The 22,942-nt window shown below is 46.0% G+C and overlaps 1 protein-coding gene across 1 annotated transcript in view; it reads right to left on the reverse strand.

The window, feature by feature from the left end:
• Trim2 (tripartite motif containing 2) overlaps positions 1-20,604 on the reverse strand; it is a 144,115-nt gene extending 123,511 nt beyond the window's left edge. The window contains exon 1 of the mRNA XM_021195647.1: positions 20,507-20,604. The gene's annotated coding sequence lies outside the window, so the exon portion shown is untranslated. The remainder of the gene's footprint in view (positions 1-20,506) is intronic.
• Between the last annotated feature and the right edge of the window lie 2,338 nt (positions 20,605-22,942).

Genomic DNA, 22,942 nt, shown 5'->3' on the forward strand with positions numbered 1-22,942 from the left:
TTCCCTCATCTCCCCCCTCCCCTCCTCTCTCCTTCCCTCCCCTTTCCTCCCCTCCCCTCTCCATTTTACAGGGAACTGTAATCCCTTTATTGTGCATTTCCTAAGAATGAGGACAAGAGTCCCCACACCATCATTGTTGAGCCCTGGAATTTTATGCACAATTTGTGAACTAACCTATAGTTAGTTCACAGTCCAATTGTCCCAATTACATCTTTGCCAATCCAGGATCAAAGCAAGGTCATACAGATATTTGTCCTGTCTCAATTATCACTTTTGGGATAGGGGAAGCTATGTTTAGGGGGAGGAGCTATGCTTAGTTAGAACCTAGGGCCTCATGCGTGCTAGGCAAGTTCTCTATCACTGAGTTACGCTTTCAACTTCAATGAGAAAGAGAGAAAGCAGACTTTGAAAGACATAACTCATTTGCACATATGGCCTCTGTCCCTCCTACCTCCATGACTCTTAATTATAAGGTCTTTTCTCTGACACATCTTTCTCTCTAGTTATGAGGTAGGAAGTGACATTTTGATTCATTCATGTTTACATTGGACACGATCAACACTGGTATTTAGCAGGCATATCACCTTAAGTTTCTTTTCTCTATGGTTTGGATGTCTTCTTCACTTCTCTATGGTTTGGATGTCTTCTGCTCTTCTTTTCCATGCCCACCTTTCTCCTGCTGCCCAGCCAGACCTCCACCCCTGACCCCCTGACCACCGGCAGCTTATTTGCCTCACTTCCTTCTGCCTGCCACGCAATACCTTTCTTCTGTGACTCCCCAAATCTGCTTCCGAAAATCTACCCCATTCCAGACACTGGGAGGCCCCTGTTACTGCAGTGTTGTTGGAGTCTGTCACTCATGCAGCCCTCTGGGGGACACTCCTGCAGCCCACACTGCCACTTCCAAGGGGAAGAGGCGGGCATGCAGAAGCCATTGACAGGAGCCAGGAGCTTGCACCATGCAAGCTTCCTAAACACAAATAGCTATTAAATGGCTGTCTGTGCTTTGTTCTGATACTGTGGCAATCAATCCCTTGCTATGCACTTGATCAAGGTGATTTAGGACACAAGATCTATTTGCCCTTGAGAGCTCCTCTTATCTGTGGTTACACAGGAGGCTCCCGGCTGATGGCGCCTGGAGCCTTGCTGACCTTAATCCCTAGGCAGTGAGGCCTCTCTGAGCTTTGCTCTGTAGGCAAGGACAATTTCTTGCATTCTGTACTACAAAGACATGGACTTTTGTAAATTAATGAAATTGGCAGGCATGGGTGAGTTTGTTGCTAAGATAACAGCCATCTGTTGTAAGCAGTTCTGGAGGAATCCTGGGGTTGGCAGGATGGTGACAGCCCTAGAGTCGAAGCCACATGCCTGTTCTGCAGCTGACAAGGCCCCACTCCTTTACACACTTGGGGTGGGCTTGCCTAGCCCCCATCTGTCTGAAAGATGTCTTTCTCTCTCTGACCACCTCGGCTCAAAGACCAACTCCAGGGCATCAATGTCAGCTGGCAAGAAGGAGGGAAAGGATGGGGGGCCCACATTTCCTGTAAGTGAAATACACTGGTCATTCTGTGTGAAGTAGTGCATCTTCACACGGCAGTGCTAGGACCAGTCGTCCAGAGGGTGGGCAGAGAATGGAAACTCCTGGCAGCTCCCAGTTTTCTCTGAGAGCTGGAGTCAGAGAGGCTGTGGAATCATGGGAGGTTTGGTGCATGTGGAGTGGTTTAGGTGCCTGGGACTGTGGGAACTCTCAGGATGGAAGCCAGCGTCCAGTGCAGATTGCTCAGGCAGAAGCTAAGGGATAGGAGTGGTGGAGTGCCGAGCCATGAACTTCTACCATTGCTCCTGAGGCCACTTTAAGGAGTCTTCTGCATTTCCCCCCACAGATCTGAACTGAGAATTAGAAACCTCACTGCCTCGATTTTCCTATCCTTCCAGCACCCAGCACCCAGCACCCAGCACCCAGCACCTCTAAGGCTTGGTCATCTGCAGCACACTGCAGAAAGGAAGGTGAGGGGCTGGACTGGGACAGAGCTTTTAAGCGTTGATTGCAACGAGGTCACAGCATGATAGAAATGGCTGTGCACTGTGCCTAGGTTAAAATCCACCCTCCTCCCATTCCTGGGTCACAGGATGTCACACCCACAAGCCCTCTGTCTTAGTCAGGGTTTCTATTCCTGCACAAACATCATGACCAAGAAGCAAGTTGGGGAGGAAAGGGTTTATTTGGCTTACATTTCCATACTGCTTTTGATCACCAAAGGATGCAGGGCTGGAACTCAAGCAGGTCAGAAAGCAGGAGCTGATGCAGAAGCCATGGAGGGATGTTCTTTACTGGCTTGCTTCCCCTGGCTTGCTCAGCCTGCTTTCTTATAGAATCCAAGACTACCAGCCCAGAGATGGTCCCACCCACAAGGGGCCTCTCCCCCTTGATCACTAATTGAGGAAATGCCCCACAGCTGGATCTCATGGGGGCATTTCCCCAACTAAAGCTCCTTTCTCTGTGATAACTCCAGCTGTGTCAAGTTGACACAAAGCTAGCCAGTACACCCTCTGACCCGTGCCTTGGTCAGGCTTGGTCCTCTGGCTCAAAGTCACCAGTATGCCCCATCTCTACCGTGCGCCCTCCCTGTCCCCCTCCCTGGCTCCCTTTTCTCCTGATCTTCATTACACACATCTAGAATGGCATCTCCTTACTTCTTTTTCACTACTCCATTCAAAGAACACCGTTCAGCTAGTCACCCACTAGTAGTTTGAGGCCAGTCATCACTACCTTGCAGTATTGACTCTGGGATTCTCTTGTGTCTCCCAGCACAGGCTGAATTCCGTACACATCTGTACCAAGCATGAACAGAGCCCTGGGTTCGACCTCCAGCACCATGAGAAAACTATGCCTGCTGAAGAAGAGAGGGGGTCAGATGTTTTAGACCTTGGTTACTTAGTCCTAAAAGGGTTGGCCTAGGGTAAGTCATCACCATAAGGCAAGAGACACATGATAGAACAAAGCTACCCTCCTCATGGGGGCCTGGGTATCCCAGCAGTGTCATGGGCTCAAGACCAATGTCCCACAGGGGCCTTAGAGAGATGCTTATTCAAACCATAGCACAGGTACTCACTTTATAGGCTAATTATGAATGGTACATACAAAAGAACAAAAGAGGCCTCACCTCGTCCTGCCTAGCTGCTGATGAAGAGTCAGTCACGATGGTTGGCATCGCTACTGTGTGGACAGCTCATCAGCAGTCAATGGAGGAAGATAGCCCAGACTGGAGGTATAACTCAGAGGCAAACGTGTGCTCAGCATGAGCAAGGCTGCATGTTTGGTCCCCAGATCCCCAAAAGGCAAAGGTACCGAGGAGATGGCTCAGTTGGCCATGTGCTTTCCGTGCAAGCACGAAAACCCGAGGGCAGATGCCCCATACTCACACACAGGCACACGCCTCTGATCCCTGAGCTGGAAGGATCCCGGGAGAGCTCGAGGGGTTTCCGGCCAGCTGAGTGATCAGAAACAAGGGACAGCTGTCCCCGAGACCTGGGCTCCGTTCTGCTGTGTGGGGTGATGTGTGCAGCCACATTTGGATCCTAAATTGGGGTCTTAGGCACTCCCTGATCCCAGCCAAATTTCCTGGGAGTATAACACCTCCACAGTAAACTGCTCTGTAGGTAGATGTACTCAGTAACCGAAAGGCAGTTGCTTGGTCCTCACCAGCCTGGGTTTGGGGTAGCTGTGTCAGGATGGTGGCATGAGAACACCAGCAGCGAAGGTAGAGTGGCCCCTGCCCCGTGTTCTCTCCGCACCCCACCCCACAGCCTGGGAGCCATGCTGCCTGTTCATCTGCCTGGAGCTCACTGGGAGGGGCCCGTTTATCTGCCTCATTTAGTGTTTGTCTTAGAGTTTCTATTGCTGTCATGAAACCCCATGGCCAAAAGTAACTTGGGGAAGAAAACTTTATTTGGTTTATGCTTCCATTACAGTTCATCAAAAAAAGTCAGGAGAGGAACTCACGCAGGCCAGGAACCTGGAGGCAGGGGTTGGTGTAGAGGCCATGGAGGGGTGCTGTTTACTGGCTTGGGTCCCACAGCTTGCTTGGCCTGCTTCCTTATAGAATCCCAGACCACCAGCCCAGGGATGGCCCCACCTACAAAGGGCTGAGCCCTCCCCCATCAACCACTAATTAAGAAAATGCCTTACAGGATTGCCTACAATCTGATGGAGGTTTTTTTTCTTCTTGTTTTATTTTGTTTTGTTTTTCAAAACAGACTTTCTCTGTGTAGCCCTGGCTGTTCTGAAACTCACTCTGTAGACCAGAGATCTGCCTGCCTCTGCCTCTCTCCCTCCAGAGTGCTGGGATTAAAGGCCTGAGCTGATATGCTCAGCTCTGGGAGGCATTGTCTTAACTTAGATCCCCTCCTCTCAGATGACTTTAGCTTGTGTCAAGTTGACATAAAACTATCCAGCACAGTTCTCAAAGAATGCCAGATAATCTTATTAATTTTTTAAATATTTCCCCATGAAAATGGGAAGAGGCATGGTGACTGTACTGGAATATTTTCAATTGTTTATTCCACTGGGAATGGGTTACTGTCTCACTGGGTTAAGTCTGGTCCTGTTTTGTCTTCCTTCCCCTTCTCCTCCTTCTCCTCTTCTTCAACCCATCTCTCCCCCTCATCCCTTGCCTCCTCCCCCATCTCCTCCTCCCCTTTCTCGTTTTGCTTCTTTAGTTAAAAACCCAACATTGTCATCCCCAACAATCAAGCCATTCAGTTTGTTACTCGGGCTGGAAATGTGCCACCCTCTTGCCAGCTGTAGGCACAGTTGGTCCCTCCATGGGCAGCCCCAAGGCACACTTGTGATCTGCAGATGCAGATGAAGTCAGGGTGCCCTTGATTGTGTGGATGGCCATTCTGGAGGGACATGGACTTAGTACACAGCAATAGTGAGAAATGTGAGTAGTTCTGTTAGGCGTGGATGGATGTCAGATATAGACATTCAAACATCCCTGAAAAAATCCAATAAAGAGCCCCTGTAGGCTCTCTGGGAGCTGGAGAGGTACTTCACAGCATTGGCATTCTAGGCAGAGTAACAGTGGAGGATATAAGGAGATTTGTTCAGCATTAAAATCTTTCCATACAGCAGCTGGAGAGATGATGGCTCAGTGGTTAAGACTGTTTGTTTGCTGCTCTTCCAGAGGACCTGAGTGTGGCTCCCAGCACCCAAATCATGTGGCTCACAGCTGCCTAGAACTTCAGGTCTCTTGTTCTTTTGTATGTACCATTCATAATTAGCCTATAAAGTGAGTACCGGTGCTATGGTTTGAATAAGCATCTCCCTAAGGCCCCTGTGGGACATTGGTCTTGAACCCACGACACTGCTGGGATATCCAGGCCCCCATGAGGAGGGTAGCTTTGTTCTATCGTGTGTCTCTTGCCTTACGGTGATGACTTACCCTAGGCCAACCCTTTTAGGACTAAGTAACCAAGGTCTAAAACATCTGACCCCCTCTCTGGTTCTCCATGGCAACTATACTAACATGTGTATACCTACACGTATACAGACAAGCACATCCGTGCATGTGCGTGCACATACATACACACACAGGTGCAAGTTCATAGATTTTAAAAATCTTCACAAATCTTATGGTCTAGAAATCACACAAAATGTCACATAAATTCAGATATATTCACATACACATTATGCACATAGAAATATAACTATATTCTTTATAAAACTTAAATCACACAAAGAAAATCACAGGTTGAAAATCACCAGGAAGGAAATGGAATTAAATCAAAATTGACTTGCCAGGCCAACTGAAGTAAACAGAGCCTAAGGTGCAGTTTTCATCAGAGAACCCGACAGTCCATCCTGTGGTTTCCCAGGGCTCATTGCATAAACAAACAGGATATATGCTAGGCATGTAGTGTACAAGGATTCATCTTCTGAAGAGGCGGGTCAGTGGGACAGATTTCTCTCACATTTGCCTCGTTAAGAGGCTGAGCTGCCGCCACTGCTGCAGGGCTTGGATCAGTGACATTCTCCTAAAGTATTTTTAATTAGTTCTAGATTAGAGCCAAGGGGAAAAAAGCTATGCTTTAAAAAAGTGTGTGCATGTGGGTGCATGTATGTGTACTTATGAATGTATGTGTGTGTGTGTATGTGTGTGCGTATGTATGTAGGTGTGTATGTGTGTGTGTGCTGTGCATATGTGTGTGCATGCACTCATACCTGTACATGTATTTGGAGGCCAGAAAAGACTGTCAAATGCCCTCTTCTCTCACTGTCCCTTATTGCTCTGAGGCGGGGTCTCTTCCTGAATCTGGTTCATCAGCTAGGCTGTAAGCCAGCAAGCCCACGCAGTCTTCTGGTTTTCCTTCCTTAGCACTGGGGTCACAGGCAGGCACGGAACATAGACTTGTTGTGTGGGTTCTGGGATGCAAACTCCAGTTCTCATGGCTGTACAGCAAGTGCATTCAACTGCTGAGCCATCCTGCCACCTCTCCAGTCCTTAGCGCAGTTAAGTCAGCCAGTATGTATCATATGTGTGCATTCAAGGAACACTGTGTTGCATCGTTCAGTGCATTCAACAGTGAAAAATAGAAGGACTAATACTGAGTTATTTCAAATCTATAGTGTAATCTCAATGACTACTAAGATGAACGTGTTGGCATGTACCTGTCTCAGCACTGGGGTGGTGAGAAAGAAGCATCCGGAGTTCAAGATCAGCCTAGACTGTAAAATAAGACCCTGTCGCAAGCGAGCGAGCAAGCAAGCAAGCGAGGAAGCATGGACAGAAGCAAGCGAGCAAGCAGACAAACATCCTGATTACCTAATGTGTATGTAAGACTAATGTATCCATTCATGCATTCTTAATTCAAAAGAAAAATAGGTTCTTTGAAAAAAATTTAAGTATCACCTATCACATCATCACATAGAAATGACAGCAAATGACCAGCTGTTTCATTGACAAATACACTGTGAAAGCCATCTCAGTTAAAATAAAATAATATATACAACTAATGAGTTGTCTTGTCTTCTTATGAATAGCATATCAGACTATTTTCCTTATGGAAGTATTTGGTACTATATTTCCATCCTCTGTGTGTGTGTGTGTGTGTGTGTGTGTGTGTGTGTGTTTGAATGACTTCCTTTTTTATGGGTGTAACATCATTCATTTTACTAGCTTCCAAATGTATATAACTCAATATAAAAAACAAGTGCTAGCGAAAATCCTTCCACAGACCTGTGGTGTAGCTCATTGGAAGAAATGCTTGCCTAGGACTGATGAGGTCTTTGGTCTACTCCCAGCATACACACACACACACACACACACACACACACACACACACACACAGACATGCATACCAATCATGCACTTCTGGCACCTACACATTCACAATTTCTCCTTTAAAAATGTTTACTTCGATTCAGATAACCATATTTCCTCATTCTAAAAATCACCATAGACAAGTCAAGGAGTAACTAAGCAGCAAGACAGATGGCAAACGAGATTCAATGCTCCACACGGTTGCAACAGCAACAGGCTTTTGCCATTGTCTGTGCTTCTGAGCTAGAAAATCTGCAGACGAACAGTTTTACCCTACAATAGAAGCTCACATCTGCAAACCCTACAGGAGAACAGACGCAGGAGGACTGATGCAAGTTCAAGACCAGTCAGGGTGACATAGTGGGACCTTGTCTCAAGAAACCAAACACCAGAGACAGCAAAACCCTAATTCCAGTAAAACATTAATTTCTCTGGAAGACCCCTGAGGGGCGGAGCCCACAGATGACCCTTTCTTGCTGTCTGAAGCATCGTTGGGGTAGATTGGACAGCATCTGTCCTGTCTCCATTGCATTGACCTCATCATTTGTATCTGCAGATCTCCCTCCTGGTTTCCATGGGATGCAGGCTCGGGTGCTCACCCATAGCCTTCTACTCACCCCAGAGGCAAGCAGAGCCACGGGGGACCCCGCTCACTCTAAGGACTGAAGCTGAACTGAGAACACATCCCGAGGAAAGGCCCCACTGCAAAGTCAGCCTGGGAACAAGCAAGACTTTCAACAGTGTTTCTTCGCTAGTTGGGTAGATGCATTTAAATGCCTTTGTGACAGAGAACTTCCATTCAGGTTTCTTTTCCATGTCACAGTTTGTCATTGCACCATGCTAAAGTTCCAGCATATTCCTCAATGAGCGGTTTGTTGAGAGCCCTTTTCTTTCTGAGTGCCAAGTCTGAAAACAATGAGTGGCTTCAGCAGGCCACATTTCTACAGCAGGGTCACGTGTGCGTGTATGCCTTTGTGCTTTCATTGGCCTGGTTGCATGTGATAAAAGACCATATTCTTAAAACATAGAATTGACCATGAGGAATAAAAAGGAAGAGAATCCGGTTCTGCTCTTCATCTTCCTAGGCACTGTGGGTCCCTGAGTCCCCTGCACAGGACTTTAAAGAGAACTGACCCAGATCTTAGGGGTAGTGATGAACCAAAATCTGAACCCAAACCCTCGGCTGCATTCTCTATGTTCCCGATACCATTATACAGCTCATTTTTACCACATATACCCATCAGGCCCTGGAGAGAAGTAGTGTGTGTGATGGAAAAATGAAGCTGGAGGGATTGCTCAGTGGTTTAAAGCACTTGTCATAAAACTGTCAAGACTTTATTGTTCAGATCTGCAGACCAGATGTAAATGTCGGGCAGTGTAGTGGCCCAACTATAACTCCAGCCTCAAAAGGTGCAGACCGGAGGGTGGGGGGGGGGAGCTCTAGAGCAAGCTAGCCAGACAGGCTAGATAGCTAGACAGTTGAGCTCTGGGTTGGACTGAAAGACCCTGATTCAACAAATAAGGTGCAATGGAAGACTCTCGTGACAGATGACTCCTGATACCAGCTTCTAACTTCATCTGTGTGTAAGCACATGTATGTGTAAGCACACACATGTGTGCCCATATAAATGCAGTCATGAGTGCACGTGCACACACACACAAATATATACACACACAGGTGCAGATATACACATTCGTATGTGTCTACACAATTGCAGACATCCATATACACAGAGAAAAAAGAAAATAAGTGAAAATTAAACAGTTTTCACTTTAGAGAAGAAATTTAATCTGTGGATTATTAGCACAGTTTTGATCTGGAAACCAGAGGTTAAAATTAAGGTCCCACTGTGTGCACACCTGTATCTGTTCCCTTTCATACTCTTAAAATGACTGAAACCAAGCTGGGATTGGTGCACACCTTCAATCCCAGAGGCAGGAGGATCTCTGAGTTTGAGGCCAACCTGGTTTATAAAGTGAGTCCCTGCACAGCCAGGACTATACAGATGAACTATGTCTCAAAATACAAACAAATAAACAAAACAAGTCAGTTTTATCTTTCCAAACTAGAAGGCTCCTCGTGAGGAGCCCCTTCCCTGCCCTGAAGTAAGGAGAACAGAACCAGAGCCTCCAGCATACTGTGCTGGGCTAGCCTCCACCACCGAGTCACACACCAGCACGGAGGGGCGTGGTGGGCAAGCCTACACCACTGAGTCACACACCAGAATGGAAGAAACCAAATCGTCCCTTTAATGAAAAACCCTTCCCACACAGCCCTTTGGGGTCACTCAAAGAAAACCTGGCTGACTGCCAGGTCACCCTACAAAGTCTGCCAATGTAGAGCTTCAGGCTTCCAGAAAAAGAAAAAGGTCAAACCAAACCAAAACAAAACACAGAGAAAACTCAGAGACACAGAAACAATACCGGGAACAAAAAAGAAAGACTCTGAAACCGCTCTGCGGTCTTCGCAGTATAAAGCTATCGTATCCATGAGACAGAGGCCCGGTATTCTCAAAAATCAGGGAGAGCATCTTGGAAATTAAAACTTGAAAAACAAAAGCACTTGTAGCACCGCACAGAAGAACCTCATGGGCAGAGAACATGTGTGGATTTTCATCGGGCAGGAGCTCCAGTAGAGAGGACAGGGGAAGCGCAGGGGAAAGCTGGGTATTTCCCCACAGAAATACCACAGACTTTCAGAAAAGTGTGAGCTTGCATATTGAAAAGGGCCAAGTGGTCAAAATGGTTAACAAATAAACACTGAGAGTGTGGGCAAATCCCCACGAAATACCAGAATGTAGAGGCAGCTTACTCCTCTTACGTCAATCAAGACCAACTCAAGGAGATGGACAAGAGAGGGAAAGAGCTGGGAGAAAATTTTCAGAAAAATATCTGAACAGGCCACAGAAAAAGTGTTTGAAAGGCAGTGCAGTGACTGAGACCGACTCACTTCCTAAGATGCAGTAGGCGGCGCTGGGAAGTTGTGAACAGAGGGGTCCAGATGGGCACATCACCTAACAAAGCTGTAGGGAAACTGTATCTTTTGTTCCAAATATCTGAAAATAGTGGCACATGGGAACACACACAGGAATAATAATAGAGTAACAGAAACATGCGCCTGAGGGCTCACGTTCTGAATTTTCACAAAGTTTACCTCTCACAGCAGATGTGACCCTTTGTGGACGACATAGGGTGCTCTTCTATTAGCTGCACCATTAGCTTTCCAGAACAGTCAAAGGCTAATAGGATGTGAACTATAGACCGTACAGTGCACACAGGAGCCAACTTGGGAGCCAATCACGTAGATTTAAGGACATGACTTCAAACTAATCTCCCACCTCTGATGGAATTCTATTTTAGAGTTAGGAAACACTTTGATTGTGTATTTGCTATATGCGTGTACAGATACACATACATGTGCAGGTGTGCATGTGGCCGTGTGTGTGTGTGTGTGTGTGTGTGTAGGTCAGAGCACAGACACCCTTATTTGTCATCTTCAGGAACATCCTCCACCTTGGTTTTGAGACTAGGTCTCTCATTGGTTTGGAGTTTGTCACACAGGCTAAGCTGGCTGCCATGTGAGTCTCAGATCCCCACTCCCTGCTCCTGGGATTATGAGCAAGCATCACCATCCTTGGCTTTTCACTGGATTCTGGGATTGACTTAAGGTCATCAAATTTGCACTTTACTGTGGAGCCATTTTCCAGGCCCAAGTATTTGTTACATTTCAAAAAATATGGCTGCGGTGTGTATCAGTGGTAGGTCGCTTCTTGGCATGACAATGATCCTGTGGGTCGAGACCCCTTTAGGGGTCAAATGACCCTTTCACAGAGGTCACTTAATACCACTGGAAAACACACAGATTTTCATTACAGTTCATAACAGTAGCCAAATTACAGTTGTGAGATAGCAACGAAAAATAATTTTATGCTTGGGGGAGGGGTCACCACAAGATAAGGAACTATAATAAAGGGTATTAGAAACATTGAGAACAACTGCCTTATGACACCACAAGATAGATAGATTGATAGATAGATAGATAGATGATAGATAGATAGATAGATAGATCAATCGATTGATAGATAGATAGATAGATAGATAGATGATAGATCGATCGATAGATAGATAGATAGTTGATAGATAGATGATAGATAGATAGATGATAGATAGATAGGTAGATAGATGATAGATAGATAGATGGATAGATAGATAGATAGATAGATAGATAGATAGATGATAGATAGATAGATAGATAGATGATAGATAGATCGATTGATCGATAGACAGATCGATGATAGATAGATAGATAGATAGATAGATAGATAGATAGATAGATAGATAGATAGATAGATAGATAAGCAAGCAAGCATACATGAGAACATTCTGGGTCTATAGTGCAGACTCAAAACTTAAACTTAGATTATTGTCTCCCCAGATTATATTTGAATAATAGGGATGGAATTCTTCAGAATGCATGCCAGCACACTGGCAGAAAGAGCTAAAGGGGGATGAGGACACGGAAGTTCCTTTAAGCATGGAGAATGGAAGGTGGGTTGCACCATGCTAGCGGGCAGACAGGTATGACAGGAGCCCTGGCCTCTTTTAAAAATTAAATGAGTCACTTTATATGTGGTGCATATAAAAACACACACCCGAGCACATTAGTGGTGTCCCACATGAGGCTGTGATTTGTGTAAATACTGTGTGTAGTGCTTAAGTCAAGCTAAACATACCTGATTCTTCAAATATTTATCACTTGTTTACACAGTCAAAAGAATACCTTTTATAGTGTTTTTTCATTTTAATGAACTTTTGGAAGTTTTAAATTTTGGATTCTAGAGATAAGAGAGTGGAAGTGAGCCCAGGTAGACATCAAGGGGTAACTTAGGAATTTGTCAAATCCAGAGAGCTTTGGATGTAAGAGACCACCCTGCCCCAAGTCCTACTGAGCACAGGTGGCCCTTGGGACACCTCCATTGTGATAAAAAGTTCCAAGTCCTCATTCTCTGCAGAGAAATCTGACAGTCTCATTTTGTCTTTGTTCTGATGACAATATTCATCGTGGCTTAGTCATCTCTGCCCTGTGAGCCAAGCTGGATCCTTGACAGCGAATGTCTTAGGCCTTAAAACAGCCTGTGGTGACCCCTTCATTTGCAGGATGGCACTGCGTGGGTGTCTTGAGCAAATTGCTCTCCACCCCTGCCACCCACCCACCCCCACCTACCTCAGAGACCCAACCTATGTAATTCCACTCAGCAGCGAGTGGCCAAATGCCAGCTCCTTTGGCCCCCTGATCCTGCACAGCTGTGTGTGGTCTCTGTTTCCCTCTCCAGTTATAGACAACCCCTTGGAGCCCAAGAGCCACCACTCAATAGCCTGACTGCATGGGTAGATGCCAGGCCCTGCTTCCCAGCCTTGGCATGAACTGGCTGCTAACACCTGCCCCAGCACCTGATTAGCTGTCTAGCAGAAATCTAGTACAGCCTTTGTTTCATTCTATGTCTGACTGCTGTACATGAATCTTTCTTCTAAACACGATGATAAGAGCTAATTTTTTTAAATTGTAAAATGTTCCTTTAAAAAAAAAAAAAACAGCCCTGTGGGAGTAACAGAGTCATTACTTAATAGATTAAGTTTGTTTTGTATGCTGACTATTATATCTAACTATATATTTGCCAGCTAATTTATTTTTTAGCTTGTCACTATACAGTGCTGAAAATAATCCACTTTAAAATAAAATGAGGAAGGCGGCTAAAGAGATGGCTCAGTGGTTTAGAGCACTGTCTGCTCTTCCAGAGGATCCGGATACAATTCCCAGCACCCACACGGCTGCTCACAGCTGTCTTTCCAGACCCAGGGCATCTGGCACCCTCACACAGACATACATGCAGGCAAACCACAAATGCACATAAACATAAATAAACCATTGCAATAAAATAAAAATAAGTGGGACAGAGCATAATGGCACACATCTTCAAGCCCAGCACTTGGGAGGCTGAGGCAATGGACTGCTATGAGTTATAGACCATCCAGGGCTATATAGTGAACTCCAGGATAGCCAGGGCTACACAGTGAAACCCTGTCAAAAAACGGTGTGTGCGTGTTTGTGTGTGTGTGTGTGTGTGTGTGTGTGTGTGTGTGTACTGGAATGTAGCTCAGTAGGAAATAATTTCCCTAATACACTAGGCCCTGAGTTTTATCTCCAGAGCAGCAAACACATAAATAAACAATGTACTTACTAATGATGATAATCCATGAAATAATATTCTGATGCGGTTACTATTTTAAAAAACCAATTATAGTTCATAATATTGGCCTCACCCATATTACTCATGGATGTATAGTTGCATGCCATGTGTCAAGTTTCCCTTTAATGATTTTTCTGCTACTACCATGAATAAATTCAGGAGAATATATTAGCCTCTCCTCCTCCTCCTCCTCCTCCTCCTCCTCCTCCTCCTCCTCCTCTTCCTCCTTTTCCTCCTCTTCCTCCTCTTCCTCCTCCTCCTTCTCTTCCTCTTCCTCCTCTTCTTCCTTTTTCTACTCCTCTTCCCCCCTCCCCTCTCTCTCCCCATGTAAACCTTTTGTAGAGTATCAAATTTATTAAAACAGTAAGAGCCAATAGGAATGTTCTAGATTAGAAAAGCCATCAGATAGACTGCCTTTAGGAAATTTACATGGTGATAATATAAATAGATTCTCAACAGGAAATTTGTCAAGCCAGAGGACAGGTGTAGATGTCCCGGGAGCTGTGGTGGGACAGTTAGTCATGCTGAGCAGGTAGCCTGGGCCATAGCAGGAAGAAAGACAACGTGTGAGCAAGAGCTGACCCCACCATGCCCTCTGCAGGATAGTCTCATGTTTGATAGAGACAGAGAGAGAGAGAGGAACCCTGGGTAGAGCCTGAGGCTGCTTGGTGGTTAGAAATGGGCACTGGCAGACCATCAAACAAGTGTCAGCACCACATCCAACATCCTCTCATCCTTGGGAACTGGTCCAAGTTGGCAGCAGAGGCTGCCAGGGTGGAATGTGATAACCTACAATTCCAGGAAAAGAGTCAAGCTTTTTTTTTTTTTTTTTTTTTTTTTTAAATGCAGTCACCAAAAGAGGATGGGTATGCCAGGCCAGGGCATCCTGGCCATGACTGAGACATCTGCAGCTCAGTGTCAGGGCTGCTGCAGACTCTGTCCTTCCAAGTCATCAACTTCTGAGTTTCTGAAAAAAAAAAAAAATCCAACCAAACACTTGGATCCACTTTCTTCCCCTCTCTATGGGCAGTTTCTAGCTTCTAGCTTCAGGACTCCCTCCTGTTTCAACAGTAGTAGAACTGATGGGTTGAGAGCCTTGATTTTTTTTACTTTGGTGAGGTCACAGGATGGCGGAGACTCGGACTTTTCAGGAGTTTCCTCCACCAATAAAAGAAACATGGCCCCTGCCTCTTCCTTATGGCTCTGCTTGTAACAGAGCCCATGGAATATGCAACTGACTGCTGATTTCACTGATATACAAAGCTGCCTTCTGCGTGTCAGCCCTGGGCTGTGCACTCATGCCCTCTGCATGAAATCATTGTCATTTTGCTCAGACAGGTCTCAGTGTCACCCTGGATGGTTCTCAGGGTATCATCACTGGGGAGGGAGTGGGGTATCACCCTTTCTCGGCACCACAGTGGGGACAGGAGCTAGGGAGAAACAGGTGTTCTGTTTTCCATCAACAAAACCATGCCTCCACTTCCTATTGTTAGTATCTGTCCCGCAACATCCAAATAAAACTCAACAGCCCCAAGATCTATCTATCTCTTTAGTACATGGTTGTGTTGCTTTGATTGAAAATGGACCCCATAGACTCATATGTTTGAATACTTAGTCACCAGGGAGTGGAACTGCTTGGGAAGGATTAGGAGATGTGGCTTGTTAAAGGCATGTCAATGGATATGGGCTTTGAGGTTTCAAAAGCCCACACCAGGCCCAATCCTTTCCCCCTCTCTCCCTCTCTCTCTTCTCTCCCTCTTCCTCTCTCTCTTCTCTCCCTCTTCCCCTCTCCCTCTCTGCCTGCAGATCAGGTTGCAAATGAAACTCTCTGCTGTTTTTCTATCAACATATCTGCCTGCCACCACACTCCTCTCCCCATGACAATAATGGACTAACCCTCTAAAACCATATGCCAGTCCCCAGTTAAATACTTTCTTTTCTAAGAGTTTCCTTGGTCAGGACTTCTGTTCACAGCAATAGAACAGTGACTAAGACAAAGATTCTGAGAAACTCAATATTTATGTGCAGAAGACAGAGTGAAATGACTCCTCTGCCATATCTTACAAGTTACAAAAATCAACTTAAAGTGACTTAAAGGGGAAGGAAGTGCCACTTAGTGGTAAACACTCACCTATTATATACAGAATTTGATCTCCAACACTAAACAACAACAACAACTAAAACCACTAGTCTGTTTAGACTTAATGGTAAGGCACACAACTAAGACGTTAACACAACAAAGCAGAGATGCTCTTCAAGTGATTGGCCTAGGCAGGCATTTTTTTTTTTTGATAAGACCTCAAAAATACTTATGGAATCATAGGTAAAAACAGACCAAATGAGTTCATATCAAACTAAAAACCTCTGTCTGCATCATTGTAGACATTCATGGCGTGGTGAGCCCAACTGCAGAAAAGAAGAGAATACACAGACGCTCCATCTGACCTGAGTTAACATGCAGACTCTATAATGAAACTAACACCTCAATATCAAGAAACAGAGAAGCTGATTTTAAAATAGAGCAAAATATTTTTGAACAGATAAGTCATTTCTGAGAAGAGGAGTCACATTTCAGGAGACCAGGTGTATAAAAGCCAGCACAAAGACTATGTATGCCGAGAAGCGAGATTCAGACTGGGCGGTGTCCAGACTTGTACAAGATACAATTGACACTGGATTTATGAACAGAGATGCGCCATGGCACCAGCAAGAGAAGAGGGTCCTGGGGTCCTGAGGTAGGAGGAAAGGGACTGTTACACTAAGCTAGACAAAGTGGCTGAATATAGCTGGCTTTCTTTAAAAACTATCAACGTGACAACACTGATTTAAAAATAAAACTTCTAGGAATTGTATAAAACACTTAGTTGACTACTTTCATGACTTTGCTTTTCTTACAGGGTTTAGAATGTGTGGTAGAGACACTTGGCAGGCAAAACGGTAGTTATAACCAAGATGGCTGGTCAGATAAAGCTGGGCTACTGTGACATAGAAATGGCCAAGGAATAATAAAAAGGTGCTTAATAGCATTGATCATCAGAGAATCCAAATCGAAACCACAAGAAGATATCAACTGACCTTGGCTCAAAGGTCTGTGACAAAAAGTCAAGAAGCCACACTCTGGTGGGCTGTGGAGAGACCGGAATCTCTGCATGTGGTTGCTGGGAATGTAAATGACCGTGGCTATGTTGGAAAAACAGTACAGCGTTCCTCAAAAACCTGAAAACAAGACTTATATGATCTAAAAGTTCAACGCTGGGTAGATAGCCAAAGGAAAAAAAAATCAATACGGTAAGAAGAAGCTGTACCCCGTGTTTTGTACAAAATGGAATCAACCTAATTGCGCACTGACAGATGAATGGTTGAAGAAAATTGCTATACCTGTATAATGGAATATGCTTTGGGTATAACAAGAATAAAATTCTGCCATTCATAGCAGGTTGGACCTGGAAGACGCTCAGGAAATAGGCCGAGCACAGAAAGAAAACACTGGATGACCTCACTCATGCAGAACCTACGACCTGATGTCACAGAAGTAGAAAGCAGACTTTGGTCCTCAAAGGCTGAGAGAAAAGAGGGGAAAGAAAACAGGGTAAGATTTGTCACTGGCAAAAAAATATGTATATGGGAGGAATAAATCCTGGTGTTCCCACAGGAGGATGACTACGGTTAACAAGATGTATTGCGTTTTAAAATGACTAGAAGAGAGGGTTTCAAATAGTCCTGACACAAAGAAATTATGAAAGCTTTGAAATTAAAATATGCTAATTACCACAGCTTGATAGTTACTGAAGATAAATATGTATAAAACATTAAATTATACCCCATAAATATGTATGGTTAATATATGTCAAATCAAATGGAACAGAAACAATACCAAATACAAGAGCCTTGGCCCAAGGACAAGGGAGGGAGAATGCAAACAAGAGTCTTCTAGATCTCTTGAGTTATTTCTGCACCCAACAAAGATGTTTCAACTGTAAAGAGCAAGCAGCATTGAATGCTTCTTCTTGACTAATAGAGACACAATACTTTCAATTGCTTCTGTGGCTTACAGCAGGAAAACGTAAGATATACGTGAACTGAGAATAGATCTTAAGTCACTGTCAATGCTGTTTACATACATCAGTCAACCCTTGTTTCTTATCCCCCCTTCCCATGTGACCATTTTCCAGCCCAAGAGACGGACAGTGTCAAGACTGTCCCTTCATTTCCCAGTGCCCGTGGACCATTTCCACCTCCACAGGAGGCTGCCCGGGAACTCTGTGGGGTTGAATTCAGGAAGGAGACAGAGGCGGGTCAGTTTGTGAAGACCAACCTCCTTTGATCCACAGCCAGAAAAGCCTCTAGGAAACTAGAGATTGTTCCTTCATTTCAATAATCCAGAGCTCTCAGGTCAGAAAACTATGGGCCTCCACAGAGAAAGAGGCCAGCATTTGCCAAGCCTGTACCACCAGGAAGAAAATATGGGCAGCAAGCTTTATTTCTCCTTTCATAGAAATAAAGGAAGGAAAAAAGGAGGGAAGGAAGGAAGGAAGCAAGCAAGCAAGCAAGCATAAACTTCAAGGATGGAAGATAGAGGTCCTGGGACAACTGATAGCCCACCCAACACCACCCCCTGTGCCCCATGCACTGCCCTGTTCTGGGAAGACAAGGACTGGTGAGGTTACCCAATCTGTGTAAGACAGATCTGGCAGGGGCATATTGTTTGGCAGGCACAGTGCACTTTTAGTTATTTTAATTAGTTGCCACTCTGTAAAGATCTAGTGGTTTCATATTAACACATCGAAAGCTAGACTCCTGGTTTCCCCCAGCAGAGCTGCCTGAGTGTTAGCTTCTGCTGCCCTTCCCAGTTAACCCCATTAGACCATGGCTTCACTCAGCACTTGCGCCCCCTGCCTGCCCCTGCAGCAACAGACCTGGGCATCTTTTCTTACCCAGGGAGCTCCAACCAGGCCAGAGGAGTTAAAATCTGAGCCTGGGAAATGACCTGGCCTCTCTAGAAGAGGCTGACAGGTCCAAGGTCTGGAGCCAGGGCCGGGAGGGGCTAAGGGGAAAGAGGTTAACAACTTATTTTCTTCTAGATGCTCTGTGGCAGTGAGCGGCACCATTTTATAGTCCCTTTGTTGGAGCCAATCAGGGCCTGATTTTCCTGTCTCCCTGGCTCTACCCCATTTGGCAGTAACTAACTTCTCTTTCTCTAGAACAGCCTTGGTGCCTTGGCTCTTCACTGTGTGGACTGACCCATTCTCAACGCCCCACATTTTTCCTTTCCAGATCAGGGAACACTGGGACTAGCACCCTTTTTATCTTACCATTGAATTTAATAGAAAGGCTTGCTTTGGCTTCTATGTCACTCTTCATACCTCAGAACCACATCGGTTGCTTTTCACAGCACATTCACTTGGTCATAATCTGATTTTAATTAACAAGGAACTGAGAAACCACACCATGGGGTGAAAAAAAATCGAGATTTAGTGCAAATTCAAGCACCAAACACCAAGCCTCACTTTGGGGTCATGACCATAATCCCATATGTAAAATTAAAGGACCTATACAGTCCATAATATGTATCCATAATAGAGTTAGTTTCCTACCTATAGACTAATTTACAATCAGTTGACTTTCTAAGCTACATTTGGTTGGGGCTTTTCTGAGTGCTAAAGTGCCCCCCCTTTCTGCTTGCTTTCTCCTCCTGTCTGGCTTGCTCTTATTAAATCAACCCTCAAAGGTCAGGCTGACGAAAGCCACTCAGCCAGGAAACAGAATCAGAAGAACAGCCCAGACCTTGGAGTGTCTCTTAAGCAGATCTGGAGATCGCTTTGCTGCGTCCTGGCTATGCCTGAGAAGACGCAGGCCTGAACGTTCCAGCACTTGTTCACGGCTGGCTTCGCCAACCAGCACTAGTCTTGATCTGTAGAACCTTCTAGAGAAGGCCGTGTCTTCTATGTCCCACACCCTGGGACGCTGCATACTGGACAGGAGAAATCACAGGGGAACAAAAGCAAGCCTTGCACAGAGACCTCAGGAGACTGGACCAGACAAGACCACAGGCTTCTGAGCCAGACAGGGGCACCCCAGTATCTGAACAAGTCATTTGGGGGGGGGGGCACTGGTCTGTGCTGAGCATTTCTGGGAACCCTTCAGGGAAAGCCAAGCCTCCCAAGAGATACCCAGACCTCAGAGAAGACTTGCTTTTTTTTCTTCCAGATGTGTAAAGTGGAAAACCTTCTCCAAAATTAAATAAAATAGTAAATTGCACACTAAGATTTCCACTAGCAAGCAATGGCAACAAACAAAACCCACGGCACCTTTTCACAAGATTTGTAATTTGAGGAGAAGGAGAGAATTGGGGTCTTTTCTTTTGTCTCTAGTCTCCAAATATATGCTTGCCCTGGAACAACAAACACCGTGCACAGGAAAGGAAGAAATCAGCTTGAAGCCTGGCAGAGAGGCTGGAAGTCTCAGAACTCTGAAATACTCCCAGGATCCAGACCCAGGGGCAGTAAGCCTGTTGCCCAGCTAGGTGGCTTCAGGGAGGACCGCGACGATCCCTATGCAATGCACAAAGATCCCCACGGACGGGAGGGCATAAGCTATTTCTCATTGCTGTGAGCCAACCCTAAAGGCTCGTCGCCTTTCCCAAGTGACTGGACGGAACTGTGCACTTAAGCTTCCTAGGCACCGGGTTCTTTTGTGTTGGGTTTGAACACAGGAACAGTCCTCATGAGATGATGCGCTTAAGCCCCTCCCGCGGCTGCCAGGGCTGAAGCTTGCTCGCGCCACCTCCAGGCTAGGCTTGGTGACTTGAGTCCCGAGTACCCCCTACCTCACTCCCGCAGCCTGATCCCTCACCCATAGCTGTCTAAAGCTTCCAGTCGCGAAGCCGGAAACGTTCCGAGCCTGTTGCCTGCCCTGGGCGAGGTGGCAGATACTCACGTTTCAAGTGTTTGCCAAAGAGCCCGAACTCTGGTCACCAACAAGAACCACGACGAAGATCTGCGGGGCTGCCTTGCAGGCAGCGAGAAAGATCAAGCAGACGGACAGCCGACAGCCCCGTATTTTACTCGAGCTCCCCCAAAATGCTTCTCGGTGCCGCCAACGCAGCTGCCAGGTTTAATTACTGTGTCAGACAGCCCGCCCCTCCCCTTACGGGGGCGCCGCAGATGACAGGCGGGAGACCCAGTCGGCGCCTTGCGCTACAGTCTCCCAGCCTTGGCCGCAGTAAAGATTGCACGGGGGACACATGACACCAAGGTTCAAATGCCAAAGAATCGTCAAAAAACCTCGCTTCTTTCCTATTCACTTGGAACCTACATCTGATGGGTTCCTGGTAGCATTTATTTCAGAAAACAAGATGAATGAACCAAACCAACAAGTACTGTGCAGAAGAGCTAACCTGCATCTCAAACGGAAAGGACCTTATGCGTCCTCCTCCAGCCCAGTTCCGACTTGACTTCTGGGCCTTGGTGGGATGTCCTGCGCACCGCGCGATGCGCGACAAACCTATGCTACTGTGCCTCGGGTTTTAGGGGCGCACGTCAACTCCCTGGTCTGTTCCTAGGACTCTGTTCCACAGGACCTTACTGTATGAGGACGCACCGCTGCAGTTCATCCACTCGGACCATTTCCCAATCGCAAGTGGCTCCTGGAGACAAGCTGGATACACACACCACGCTGGGAGGGAGGAATCCTCGGTTCGGTTTTGAAAGTGCACCACGAAAGCGGAATATTCCACCGAAAGTTAAGATCCGCAAGTACAAGGCCTGCCTGAGCACTCCTCAACCTAGCGGCCACGCCTCTCAGTTCCCCAAGGGTCCTCACCCTAGCTAGCCCCGCCCTAAGGGCGCTTTTCTGGGCACGCACCTGCTTCCAAGCTGCTGAGTGGTTGCCTTGGAAACCCTGGAGAGCTGGTGCTCCCTGCAGACACGCTGTTGCCCTGACAACTGAGACCCAGCTTTTGGGCGTGCCAGGAAGAATGTAAATGGATGTTACATTAAATACGGATTCAGGGATATAGGAGGGACTGGTTGGTAGGGCCAGGATGCGAAAACAGCTGTATTAGGGTATGCAGGCTGAGCCACAAGATGGGGTGGGTGGGTATCTCCGACTAGAAACATTGTGTTCTTCACCAAGCCCAGTTACATTTGTCTGTAAGACAAATTCTGGAGTTCTAGTGTACCTCTTTCACTCTGCTTAAGATGTTTAAATGGGATTTCACAGCAGGAACTGGTCCCAGGTAGGAATAAGTAAAAGCCCTTCAATATGTTGAAAACAGTGAAGGCCTACTGGGGATAATAGTTAACCATGGGTGATGTCACACGCAGACCTCTGAGACTCTGGCTGTGATGCGCACGTGGCTAACACAATTTCACTCACTGTTTGAGAAAGCTAGGGCCGGGGAAAGCAAACTGTACTTATTAAAAACCCCGAATGTGCACTGGGCATCTTGAGAGCTGAGTTAGGGGCTTACACCTAGGAAGCCACAGATAGAAGCTTCTGTTAAGGAACTAGGGCTTCATGGAGAGGGCTCAGCGGAAACCAAGGTTCTGGGCAAGGGCTACGAAGACTGTGAAGGCTGGGATGGTGTGTCGGGAAGAGGGAGCCTTCAAGTAAGAGAACGGATTAAAGGAATGATGGGAAACAAAACATTCACAGCCTGCACAATAGACATCTATAGAAATGTGATTGTAGGTGACAGCTGACTCTTTTGTAAGTGTCCAGTCTCTTCGACAGTGAAGCAGAACCCAGAAGTGGGATGTTTTCAAAGTACTGACAGCAACTAGTCATTGTGTTAGTTAGAGGGTCTCTAAAGAACAGAACCAATAACCCATAAACCGAGGGTCTGTGACATGACCTCATCACCCCTTAATGGTCCTGTCTCTTACCACGAATTCTAAGTGTTTTGCCAAATGTGGTGGTTTGAGTGAGAATGGTCCTCATTAGCTCATATATTTGAACACTTGGTCCCCAGTTGATGGAATTGCTTGGGAAGAATTAGGCTTGTGGTCTCGTTGGAGAAGATGTGTCCCAATAGGGGTGGGCTCTGAGGTTTCCCCATGTCACTCCCAATTAGTTCTCTCTGCTTGGTGTTTGAAGATAAAGATAAAAGCTCACCACTACAGCTCTAGAGCCATGCCTTCTCCCCTGATGTTATGCTTCCTGCATGGACTGCAACCCTCTGAAACTGTAAGTCCCCAATAAATTCTTTCTTCTACAAGTTGCTTTGGTCATCGTGTCTTAACACAGCAATAGAAAAGTATTCAGACAGTAGGGATCTTCAGCCCATAGCATACCTTAACAAAACAGACAGAGGGGAATTTTCTTCTCTATATTTTATCCATCAATTTAAGTTGATATGTTCATGTAGCAGGA

Source organism: Mus pahari, chromosome 4, assembly GCF_900095145.1.
Source record: "Mus pahari chromosome 4, PAHARI_EIJ_v1.1, whole genome shotgun sequence".
NCBI lineage: Eukaryota > Metazoa > Chordata > Mammalia > Rodentia > Muridae > Mus > Mus pahari.